The following is a 4,271-nucleotide window of genomic DNA, read 5'->3' on the forward strand; positions in this document are numbered from 1 at the left end:
TCCTATTAAGCTAATACCTCATTAATTCTTTTATAAATCGTATAGTAATTATATTTGAATAATGTAGCAAAAGGAAACAAAACAGCAAGCATACATTTACGCAACTATGAGTGTATATGTACATATTTTATCCTAACAAGTCTACTCTAAAAATCAAATAGTAGCTGTCACACTCTTGAACAAGGAAATGCATGGCTGCCAAGATGGCGGCCATGGGCTGAAGCAGACAGAGTTTCGGTAATTAACGAAACAAAAGAAAAGGTTCTGCCTGGCTAGGGGCAGGGCGACAAAACTATTTAGTTTCTAATTTTAGCCCTAGGGGAAACAGCTTTCGGGAACAAGAGCTGACTACCCAGTCTACCAGGAAATAGAAGTTAAAAAATATCTAGAAAGAAGTAAAACTTAGAGAAAAATAATTCTGCTATGCACTTTCCATCAGGTGTATTGAGATTTACTTATAAGTTTTACTGCCATGTATGCACACTGGTCACTAATCACACGCCAATATTATAGGTATAACTGATATCCTATGTCAGAGGCGATCTTCCAGATGGGCCTTTACAGGCCTCAGCCATGTAGCTATAGATGTTGGCTCCCAACAGCATAGAGTTACAGTAACATCAAAAAGAAATTTCCTATTAGAATGATCCTATTTCTGATGTTCCTTCTCGCCTTATTTGAAGTTTTGCAACACTGAACCCACACTGGTCTCTCAACACCAGATGCTGGCCTGTGGTGGTGTGGTCCTGCATAACTCAGCAAACTCTCCAGGCCTGAGCAGAAGGTTTTCAATGTCTGGCCACTACAAGGAAACCATCTGGGCAGAAGTGATTTAGGAGAACCAGACCTGACTTCCAATGGTTTTATTGCTGGCTGACTGTGTGATTTTGGGCCAGACACTTAAATGAATCTCATGTTCCCCATCTATGAAGTAAGAGTGAAATCTACCTATCCCACCTATTTTGCAAGTATTTATGGGTGCATAAAAAGGAGTAGGTTCTGAGGAATCTAGGGCCTCAATTTCCGTATCTTTAACAGAAATGGATGGACTTGACCTGAAGCCTCTTCCAATCTGAACATAAATTCTTGTGCTCTAGCTTTATTATAAGAAGTAGTTTTCTCACTGTCTCACATTGTTAACAGGACATCAGAGAATAAATGTGATATAGGCATGTATAATCCCATTTGCAAACAGGCACGCAAAGGCCTTTCTGAATTACCTCGGTATCGGGTTGTTTCTTAGTGTATTAGATACTTATGCAACATCTGTTCTTGGTTCTGACTCAGCTACCATTGTGGCAAACAGCTCTACTCCTTATGGGCTTCAGCAAGCTTTCCATGAGCACAAACTAGCAGAGCCATGTGTCATGCAATTCTGTGCACACCCTCCTCTCCAGGGCTTCCCTGTTCACGCACACCCTGTCGAGTCACGAGAGATTGCAGGCCCCACTCAGAGCACCGCATTGTGGTAAACTTCGCTTCTCCTCCTTTCTCCCCAAGTTGTCCTGAGATGCATTAGTCCATCATGTCCCTTGAGAGCAAATAATTAGTTATGCTTGGACCAGGTGGCAGCCAATTTGGAATTCACCTCGTCTGGGCGGTCCCCTTCCCTGGGTCATGCTCTTGGGTTCCTCCACGCCTGCTGCCCTGGATTTACACCTGAAAAAGTTGTTGCACACAAACTTTGGTCTTAAGCTCTACTTTATGAGGAGCCTAGACTACAACTAGGATTGGTTTTCAATGTCCAAAACAATATGGACAAACTGAAGTTTACTCTGAATGTTGTAACTAAGAACACTATAAACTCCAATATGACTAGAAATTTGAAAAGAGCAAAAGAATATTATACACATCTTTTTAAGCTTTAACTAAGTTCTAAAAGTGTTGTATGTTGTCTAAAGCACTGAGTAATGTGTGTTGGCCTAAGATAACATAACTTCAGCAATTAAACAGCTTACACAGTTAGAGTATATATTCATATTTATATTTGCATAAAGAGTTTACTCAGATTTGCGGGGAGGGATGGTAGTGTGATCAGTGGGAATTGGCCGTATTGAAGAACAGATGGGGACAAGACTTTCCACTCAGTTCCTTTTTCAAAACATTTTAGAATCATGAATATATCACCTGTTTTAAACATTGATAACATTAAGTGGGCCATTTGCACTCAGTATGAGACAAAAATAAGTTCATGATAGAATGACTGGACTGAAATTGCTCATTTTATTATGTTCCCTGTAGATTCAGAGTCAGAATTTTAAAATGGAGAGTCTTACATTATAATGAATAAGTGCCCATAACCTGGCCCAAATTAACACTTGATTTTACATTTATTTCATAACGCTCAGACTACAAAAATAATATGTGTTCATTGTGAAAAAAATTGGAATGTACCAAAAAAGCACAAAGAAAATTAAAATCACCTGTAATTACATCACCAAGAGATTAAAAAAGCATATATAGATTTCTGGTCTTTTCTAAATAATGTATTGCACATATGTGTGATTTAGAGCCAACAGTGATTGAATTTGCTAACCCAGCCTCTTATGGAACGAGAAGCAACTACCATGTCATGATTTCCCTGCTGTGGGCATGACGTTCGGCATTTCATGAGCCTTCTCCTTCCCTCCATCCTCACCCCAACCCTGCGACTTTTATGCACCTGTGACACTTTTATAGAGAAAGAAACCGAAGATCCAAGAACCTAAATAATTATAGCATGCCCAAATGCTCACAGCTAATAAGTGGCAAGACCATATCTGTCGTAAAACCCTTGTTTGTTCTGTCACATGATGCTGCTCCTACCATCAGTTATTTAAAGCACGATACACAAAACCCTCCTGGATTACACAGTTGCATGTGTTGAATCAAATGACAAAAATGGGAAAATCACATATAACTTGCCCTTAGCAAAGCCAAAAAGAATATCTGGCTTTTCAGTGGTTGGAAAGTATGATAGTATTACTATTTCCTCATCTGCTAGAGGATCCTGTCACCACCATCATCAGAGCTGAAAGGGAAATCAGTACTGCTCTAGAAGAAATGGATGGCATTAAAAGAACTGAATGCTGAGTGGAAAATCATTTAAATACAATTTCTTTAGGCATTTATTAAACTGCACATTTCTTGGAACCTGAGTCCATTTTGCTTTTCGGTTGACGAATCTTTTCTAGAAAACATAGGATAACATTTATTATTAATAGCTAAACACTTACTATGTGCCAAGTACCATTATTTGTTGACTCCCACAACAGCTCTTTGAGGTAGACATTTTGTTGTTGTTGTTTTGAGTTGGAGTCTCACTCTATCGCCCAGACTGGAGTGCAGTGGCCGCTCCTGGCCACCACAGCCTCGACCTGCTGGACTCTGGCGATCCTTCTGCCTCAGCCTTCCAAGTAGCTGGAACTACAGGCGCACGCTACCACGCCTGGCTAATTTTTTATTTATTGCAGAGATGAGGTCTCGCCAAGTTGCCCGGGCGGGTCTCGAACCCACGGGCTCAGGCAAACCACCCACCTCAGCCTCCCAAGGCGCGGGATTACAGGCTGAGCCACCGAGCCCGGCGAGGTAGACATTTTTATGTCCTTCCTAGTTAGTAAATGAGAACACTGGCACAGGGAGGTCGTAGAATTTGCTCGAGATCATACAATGAATCAGTGGAGTTCGGGTGAGCCACACAGCCTTGCTTCAGAGCACAGACGCTTCGCTGCTTCAGCAGACTGCATCCTAGTCGTCCCTGAAACGTTTCATGAAAACGCTTCCATAGGAAAAAATAAAGTTACAGTTGAGAGGGAAACCCCAATGTTACGAGGATGATGTCATGGAAGGCAAGTATCGTCCATGTACTATTCCTGAAACAATATTGGATGAGAGGTCTGATTCACACTGGGTCTCAGCTCCGGCAGAACTGCTTCCATGACACTAATGGCAGATGTCCCCATTTCTTGCTTGAATGGTTATGACGTGGGAGTTATAACACCGCCTGATTTATTGATATATTGTTAAAGCATATTCTCTGGCAATATGGTCAGTGTTTTTGCAGAGTGGTTTTTAGCAATAACCTCAGATGGCAAAGGAGTAGCCTGTCTGTTCTCTCCTCTCAACCTAGAGATAACATTTCAAATACACTAACTGGTGGTTTCTTAATAGGTACAAGATGGCATTTTGAGCAAGACAAGTTTTAGCTGTGGAGAACAATCCTATAACCGTATGAGACAGCTAAGCGTCTCTGCCTTACCCTACCTACCCCCCCCCGCCGCGCGCACACACAC

The sequence above is a fragment of the Carlito syrichta genome, unplaced genomic scaffold (assembly GCF_000164805.1).
Source record: "Carlito syrichta isolate Samal-C Ts95f unplaced genomic scaffold, Tarsius_syrichta-2.0.1 Scaffold254407, whole genome shotgun sequence".
Classification (NCBI taxonomy): Eukaryota; Metazoa; Chordata; class Mammalia; order Primates; family Tarsiidae; genus Carlito; species Carlito syrichta.